Source organism: Octopus sinensis, linkage group LG7 (genome assembly GCF_006345805.1).
Source record: "Octopus sinensis linkage group LG7, ASM634580v1, whole genome shotgun sequence".
In the NCBI taxonomy this organism is placed as follows: domain Eukaryota; kingdom Metazoa; phylum Mollusca; class Cephalopoda; order Octopoda; family Octopodidae; genus Octopus; species Octopus sinensis.
The window spans coordinates 93,272,069-93,281,686 of NC_043003.1; positions in this window are offsets into that span (position 1 = coordinate 93,272,069).

Genomic DNA, 9,618 nt, shown 5'->3' on the forward strand with positions numbered 1-9,618 from the left:
CCTAATCCTAACTTGGGTATTTCACTGCGTAGACTACGGAGATAGCAGTAGACCACACGCTAAAGTAGAACCGATTTGTTTTAACTGAATTAATCATCTAAATAGTGATTGTACTCATCACTGAAGTCATAATTTTAATTAAAATGTTTCACTTACAACACCACGTATACGAGTGACCTCTTTAAGTAATAGTTTTACTCCTACGTAAAATAAAAAACAGTTATAAATTTGGTAATAAATAAATTAATAAGTAAAATTTGTGTTTGTAAAGTGCAGTAAAGTTGCTCCAACAACTTTATTTTTCAGTATGAACAAAAGGATATCTTTTACCATGGGAAGAAAATGTTTTCTCAAAATTCTGAATTGAATAAATAAGAATAAAAAAATATTATTATTATAAAAGAATAGCTTATAGTTTACAAATAAAAATATAAGCGAATTCGTTATGACATATTTGTGTGATATAGTTATGCTTTGAAGGACACAGTGTTTGGTTATTTCACATGTGGTGAGTAAGGTTTGAGTCAGCAATGAAACGTGTGGGTGGGAGCTCGGCCAGTTTAAAATAGCAGCCATATTTCCTGTGAATTACATTCTATAACAGAGGTAGAAAACCATTTCATGTTAGATCGCATTGAAGGTAACTACTGTTGATAAAGTGTATTTCAATATATATATATATATATATATTTCAACAATTGAGGGTAAAATTAATTAATTATTAATCAATTTCACCAAGTATTCAGTATGTAAAGGGACCATTTAAGGCGAATTCAAAATATTACATTATATAAAAGGGCTCAGTAAAATAAATTACGTTGCCACATACTGAACTCATTAGAAATAGCAGCTAAAAAAATTTTTTCAGCTATTTCTAATACTTAAAGAAAATCTCTCTCAGATAGTGTTTGCTCAAACCAACTCACGAAGGTATGGGGGTAAAAGCATTAAAAAAATCCCAAATCCGAATCAAGGAGTTCTGAGCTGACGAAAGAAATGTCGATTTGACTAATCTAGAAACGTACGTTCTCAAATAACCTTTGCACTTGTGATTTTTTTAATGCTTTTACCCCCATACCTTCGTGAGTTGGTTTGAGCAAACACTATCTGAGAGAGATTTTCTTTAAGTATTAGAAATAGCTGAAAAAAATTTTTTTTAGCTGCTATTTCTAATGAGTTCAGTATGTGGCAACGTAATTTATTTTACTAAGCCCTTTTATATAATATATATATATATATAAATTTTAAATAATGAGGGAGATAAATTGAATATTAATTTAATTAATATCAATTTAAAACCAGTAGCCTAGCATACAAAAACCTGAAAAATCAGAGAAAATTCTAATACATGTGTATGTTTGAAGGGCAAGACCACTAGGTGGTCGGCCGTATGCTAGAAGTAGATCACCTACCATCAAACTACAAAGAAAGGAATGTTCTCTAGAAGAAATAGATCACCTACGATCAAACTACAAAGAAAGGAATGTTCTCTAGAGGAATTTTCCTCTAGAGAACATTCCTTTCTTTGTAGTATATATATATATATATATATATATATATATATATATAATATATATATATTCATTCAATCGACCGAGATATCGATGTCCTTATACATCGCTGATCATAATGCGCTTCCCTTCTTTCCTTGATTATGCCCTTCTCTTCCATTTGGGCTCGAAAGACTGTCATCTTCCCATCGTCTTGAACAACGCTCCCGATCTCTTGGACAACACTCGACGACTGCACGGATCCACCTGTTGTCTGTGATCCTTGCTGAATATCTGGCCCAACAGACATATGCTGTCTTATAAGAGCAACGGTTATATTCATAGCATGCATGACCCTATCTGCAGAGTTAGAAAGAACAAAAAAATTATATTTGGAATAACGCTGTTTCCAGAAATTTTGCACAAATTGTCTGAAAGATCCAACGTTTTGTGACGTGACAATACTGTTAATAAAGATTTCTAATACCGACACAAAGCCTAGATTGCAAGTACATAGGCAAACAATAATATCTCTGAATAAAACAGACGAATCCATGATAAGCTACAGGCGAGCAAAAGCGGGAACTAAAATTTTATTGCTTTTCATAGTTCTTTTATATACGCAGCTAAGTTCTTTTCTTTCAATATAGTTAATAGAATCAATCCCCAATTAATGAATACTTCTAATTTTAAAGATTTAATGAAGTAATTTTCTGCATCATACTGGTGCTCTGCATGGTAGAAGTAATATTTGTCCTTATTGCATGATAACAGATTACTAAGTGGTGGAGTTTAAACTACGGCAAGAGACTTTTAGGTCTTTCATAGTGTGGGAGAAGATAAGTCACCAATCAAATCTTAGGGGCGATTTCTTTGATAGTTTTCTCTCCTTCGCCAAGAAACCAATAGAATATAAAACTATGGCTATCAGAGAACAGTAGATTGCCTGATTAATGATTAAAGTTAAGCCATGTCACCCTTAACCACGCATTACCATCCAAAAGTACCAAGCAAATCTTTCCCCAAACCACGTTTTAACATCTTTTAACGTGAAGTACATTGTGTAAGGTAGTTCTGGATACAATGTATCTGATAAAACAAGATCATCATGGTTAGAACGCTTCTCCTCATAAATTTGTTCAATCACGAGTTATCTGGGGCTAATCAATGAAACTTCTTGATAAAATACGAGGAAACTAACAATAACAGCCAAGTCTCCTTCAGACTACACTGTACTGTCATCGAAAGAAAAAAGGATACTCTAGATAATGAAGCTCGAGGTACAGTGTAACTTCGAACGGTCATAGCTTTTTATAAGTGTTCTCGATTGAGACTAACCTGGAGTTATAAACTTACAAGCATCTATTTCAGTATAAACTTACAAATGTATCTATTCAAGATTATATACTTACGCACACACAAATATATGCATCCGCGCACGCACAGATACACATCTTCGTATTATGTATTTATACATGTCCATACACATTCATACGCACTCATACAAGTACTTTTGTGTGTTTGATGCAATGCTGAGAGGGTGTTACATTTTGAGCCTATCTCAGATGGTCATGCTGTGAACACTAACCTTTATGCCCAACAAATCCAGCGAGTATATGATGCTTTGAAAGCCTGCTATCTGGCATTGCTCAGTCGAAGATATGCACTCTAACTATATGAGAATGCTCCAGCTCACAAGTACAAAACTGAGGAAGTTGCAGGGCTGGGAGTGCTGCCTCCCCATGCATAGACCTTGCACCATCAGATTACCACCTTTTTCGAGCCATGGCTCATTTTCTGCATGGACGGAGTTTCAACAATTTGCATGAAATTGAAAATGGGTGTAGGGAGTTTTTTTGCTTCTAAAATATCTAAGCAGTATAAGGGTGGAATTGAGCTTCGGGCACAACGATAGCAACAAACAATAGAATATGAAGGAATATATTTTGATGAATACACACATTTCGTATATAATTTGAAGTATTATTAATTAAAGCTTGAAAAAAAAAATACTGGAAGCTTATTACTCGAAACCTATTGAATCCTCGATCATATATTATTGCTATGAAATTTGACGATAACTTGAACTTTTATCATTTTATATCATTGTGAAATTTATTGAATATTTGAAATTGCATTTATATTTGACTTTTTTTTTATCCTTTTTTTTTTGGCTATGAAATTTTCTTCTGTATATTCACTTTCTTTTAAACTGTTATCTTGTTTCCATTTTCCATTGAAAAATAAAAATTCTGTAACCGGTATTTTAATAAATTTGTGAAAAATTAAAACATTTAAAAACTACAGTTCGTTTTAAGATCCAGAGATCCAGGTGTATTTGCAACACCGAAACCAATTATCTCTCTCTATATAAAATGCAGTTTGTCTGTCTGTGTATCTGTCAGGTTGTACCCTTACCCTGACCACGGCTTTGAACCGATTCTGATGAAACTTGACACACACATAGCCCAATGTCATAATTCAAAACTAACGCAGCGAAAATTTTGAAAAGTTCCCCCAGTTCTGAAAAAATCGATAAATTCGACATGGGGTCGAGAATTTAAGCTTATCATATGCAACACATTTTCCGTTGTAGTTTTCGCAACTTGCAATCGATTTTCACTAAACTCATGGTGAAGCTTAATGTTACCCTAAGGAACTTAATTCTGACGTTAGTTTTCCATGCAATACCTTACCATCAGAAAAAAATCGATAAAATCATGCCATTTTGGGAAATCGCGTTCAAATTCACGTTGACATATTTTCGACAATATCTTTAACAAACTGGCAGGAATTTTTTTTGAAATTCACAGCTATATGGCCCTTTTGATTCCAATAGAATACGTTATTACTGGAAAAAATCGGTTAATTACATCATATGTGGCACACATAGCAAACTGATTTTTCTGCGATATTTTTTGAAAGTTCACATAGATTTTCCCTACACCGATGCTGGACATCAAGTTTGCATTAAATGTCAAACTAACGACCTTTTGTCAATGCAATTAACAAGTATTGGGAGAAATCAACAAAACCATATCACTTTGAGACCGACCATGATTTTATAAAATAACGGTTCAATGAGTACAAAAAAGGATAAAAAGGTAAAGGGCATTGCTTATCGACAAAGTTTCTTACATACCCGGGCAACGCCGGGCTATGCTGCTAGTTCTATATATTCTTACTTGCGTGAATTATATATATCTTATACATAAATGGCAATTTCAGTCTGTCGATCTGTCTGTTACCATTTTGCTGCCTACATCAGTGAACCAATTTTGACGAAACTTTTCATACATGTTAAACTAACACCCAGTTCAATTATAGGTTAATTGGATTTCAATAAAAATCTATAATGGGCCCTCGAAGGGGGGGGGGATATTATTTGGTAAAATGAAAAGGGTGCAAAGAGTGTTAGTGTGAAAGAAATGTAGTGGCATAGTGAGTGGGCTGATATCAGGGAAGGGGGGAATATCGTTGTGTTAGCGACAAATATGGAGTGGCAGTGAGATGTTAACGTTAATACAGCTGTCATTTACGGATATACATGCGACGCTGCATACATACTTTCGTACATACATAGATACACACACACACACTACACGTACACACATGAACTACACATAACTAACTTTTAAAACGCCGAGGAAGGGAAAGGTGTGTGGATGTGAGGAATACGTGGCTTTAAGGAGAGAGGGGAAAGGTGGCTTTTCTGCTGTCCATCGCAAAGAAACACACACACAGACAAACATACATATGCATACATATGTATACATACATAGCACATACATGCATACACACATACACATGTCTACTATACACCGTTTTAAACTCACTACTACCTGTAAAAATTGCATAGTCTTCTCTTTCTACCTTCCGAATTAAGATTTTACCAAACTCGATGCTGCCTTCATCTCCTAGGGTTGATAATATACATATCTGTAATATATTGTAATCCATTCAATCCATAACTCACTCTCGCTGCTATAAAATTTACCATTGATCCCGATGAAAAGAAATCATAGATATTTATACTGAATGGATTTCTACGCCGTAGACCAAATAAATAAATTTAAGACATAAAAACAGCAGTTTGTAGCTTTTTTAGTTAAAACCTGCCCGTGAGATGAACTTTAATGAAATCTATTGAAAATTCAAATCTAGGTTATAGATTAAACAGACTATATAATATTCAAACAATATAAATGCATGAAAAGTTGAGCGGTGAATCTGTTAAGGTTCAATTAATGAAGGGAAAACTGAATGCATTGTTACTGAAAATAGACGTATATTATTTATGATCCCATTCATATTTAAAGTATTCATACTGGGGATCGTTATCTATGATTTTGTTTGACCGAATGCAAAACCAATATTTCGGGATGGGCGGATGGTACATTCATTTTAATCGACTTTCTATATTATAATGGAGAAAGCTGCTTATTAATTAGGTATGTAACAATTACTAAAAGTACTAAAAGAAACCATTTATTAAAGGGTTGACCGTATGGAAATATTTTAATAAATTCATGTTCTAAGAAATTTGTTTCTTTATTGCCCATAGGGGGCCAACGTAGAGAGGACAGCACAGCCTGATTGGGTTCTGACATATAAAAGATAATAAAAATTTATAAACGCTTACAATAAAATCAGATGAATTACAGTCGGATGAGATACAATACAAAAGACAAAATTACACATGCACAATGAGATAGAAAAATAGGTTACGCTCCGACCCCACGAGCCCTGTTCTGCTACCGGTACCTTTTTGTTCAGCCTTATGGCACGTTCACGAGGAGTCTTTCACACTCAGCATTCTCGCTACACGCATCCATCTGTCTTTAAACATCCTCTCCGACAGGCATATTCTCTCCAGCCTCACTTTCCTTTTCAGGTGAAAAGTAAAGAACCTCACCAACTCGAGACCGGAGATGAAGTTGCCTGTCGCCATTCCTTTCTTTCTCGTCTTCCATATCGCCTCTTTCACAAACGCTACTACTGCAATTCTTGCCTTCTTTCGTTAGGAAATCTGGCAGATCAATTTTTTAAATTGAGTCAGACGACAGCTGTACTCTTCTTAAGTCCGACAACAGATGTTCCACATAAGTCCACACTTCTGACACTTCCGGACACTGAACAATAGTGTGCAGGACGGTTTCCCTTTTCTCATCACATCTTGGACAGGCCGATGGACCAGGTTGGCCGTGCCTGGTGAGCTTATCCCGAACGGGTGAGGCTCCTCGGTAACATTGCCAGGCCAGAAATTTTTGGAAGTTATCCAAAGTCCCCGGCCCGAATGTCCTTTGGAACAGACTGTCTAACTGGTTATCATCGAGACCCAGTGCCTTCCCCAGAGCTTCATCATTTCCAGCCTCTACCAACCTGCTATAGAAAGATGCGGTGGTACCAAAACCGCTGGCATTACCCGAGCGAAGGAACAGTAGCAGGGCTTTACGGCACTCCGTAAACCATTTTCATTTGCAAAGTCTCTCACTTTCTCTTTTAAGTCTTAATTCACTTTTTATGTAAATGTAATGTAAAAACATTATTTATGAAATGAAAATTTTTTAAATACCTGTGCAATTTTTGAATGTGGGATAGCTGTGAGAAGAGCCTGGAGAGACGGGTAATTACTATTAGAAGATGAGGAGAAAAATAACAAAATGTTACCAACAAGTACTCGAAACTTTCACCTTATTCAGTTTCCAAACACAACTTCAACAGTGACACACACACACACACACACACACACACACACACACACTTGCGCGCACACATAGATACACATACACATAAATAAAAGGCAATGAATGTGTGTGTGTGTGTATGTGTGCGTGCGTGCATGCGCGCACGTGTGCTGTTCACTGACAAAACTTTGTGCTGCATCACTTTCGTGAAGTTTTGTCAGTGAAGAGGTCGCGGTTTCAAAGCGAGGAAAATATTTTGACACAAATGAAGCTTTAATGTTGAAGTGAAACTAACTGTATTTGTGGTTTTCTTGAATGGCTTGCAAACATCTTCCACGCTGCAATTGTTTTACTTTCAGCACACGATCTCAGATCAAGTCATTTGCTATGCAAGTACATCTCCGTAATTTTTTTAAATCACTGTGGATAAATGCCAGCAATGACCTTCTCAGGCTCTGCAATATTTTAATTTCTGAACAGAAACAATCGGGGGCAGGGAGTGGGGTTGCAAAAATTCATAATTTCTTGAATTTTCTTTTTATAGCATTTTATGGGGAAAATATTGAAAAATATTAATACATGCAAGAGTGATAAAGATATTGTCTTTGGATGTGCTAGAAACAACAGCCAAATTGCCCTTAAATCACTCACTTTATCCTCTGAAAATATTAACAATTAAAAATTTTTTTTTACCGAAAATGCTTTTCCCACGGTTTTGAAGTGCAAAAACAAAATTGGCCAAAATAGGTCCGGAGTAGGACGATGAGGGTGTAAAAAAATGCGTTTACAAAACTTTTTTCATACAAAGATCCCCCAACCCCATCATTTCGAAGGCTGTGGTTTTAAAAAGATAGGGATAAATCCCCGAAAAAGTTTTCCCCACAAATTTCTTTATAATCGTAATCCATGCCGTTTGAAAGGGATTTGTATAAATTTTAGTAAAAAGATATCTATCTTCCTGAAAGTTATGAAGGAAAAAAGTCAGATCGAATGAATTTTCTGAAACTCCTCTCTCCACCCCCTTGCAAAAATTCTTTCCCATAGTTCCCTATATACTCTGAAGCCACAACATCTAAGCAGTATTTATAGAAAATTTTGTTAAAAAGTATCCTTTTTTCTGGACGTTATGGGGCAACAAAGTCGAGGGCGTATACATCAGTAATAGTGCCCTTTCATTTATACGATTTTTTCATTTCATGCTTATTTCAGTCATTGCTTGCAGTGTTCTCCCTCTCTCACATACACTGCAAAGCTTACAGATGGGATGCTGAATTGAAATCTCTATGTTGCTTTGAGGGGAAGGTAAAACTTGACAAGCTGCTTCTCCCTCTGTTGTTGGACTACCGTGATGTTTGTTTAAAAAAAAGAGAGATTATGACTGTCATAAAATAATGAAAGCAATATTTATTAAGCAGGTGAGCACTATTATACAAAGAAATAATTAGACGTAAAATATAAAAATTATTAGAAATGGGAATCAAATATAAGAATATTATCAAGGGGCTAACAGTAAACCGCCCGGAAGGTGGTCTTTCTGCTTGTCCTTATAATATTGTTACTTGAGTTAATAGTACAGTAGGCTAGCTTTAAATACATCACTGTCTGCATTACTTGTGTTGATTTTGCAGGAGCCCTTTACTGTATTTATCATCGAGAATCTTATGAATCCAGCAAGTACCTTTTTATGGCCATTCGATCCGTCAGAAATAGCAGTCTAATTTCCTTCAAATTACCATACTCTCTTAAAACGAAGACATCGGATAATACAGTCCTTGATACACTATGTCTAAAATATAAAAGAAAAAATGATATTATTGTGCCATGCTTGTTGGGGGTCTAACCTAGTGTTAAACAACAACAATAAACCGACTCTCATAATTATAAATAAATTTGTTACAAGGTCACACAATGTCTTATATTCATAACGGTTTCAAATTTTAGCAAAAGACCAGTAATTTTAGGGGAGGGGTTAAGTCTATAACATCGACCCCAGTGCTGGTCTGATTATTCCTTTTATCGACCTTGAGAGAATGAAAAGCGAAGTTGATCTTGGCGGCATTTTCATACAGGATGTAAAGAGCCGGAAGGGATGTCATTAAGCATTTTATCCGACGTGCTAATAATTCTACCAACATTCATAATGAAGGTGTAATGCGGCTGTCACACGCAGTTGTTCCAGACTCTGTATGCACCATACATTTCCCAAGTGCTGTTTAGGTTCCAGTTTCGTCGCAAACATAGACACCCTCTCCACCTACGCTGTCTTACTTAACCCATTTTGTTCGACGCGCTAACGATTCTTTCTATTTACCGCTAAATCGAATTTATCAGATGGCTAGTAGTTATTTTATTGACCACAGTCGGTTGAAAAGTTCAAACGTTTGAAATAATTGACTTTCAGAATGATCTGAATATGTCTTTATTTCTTGTATTGAGGGCGG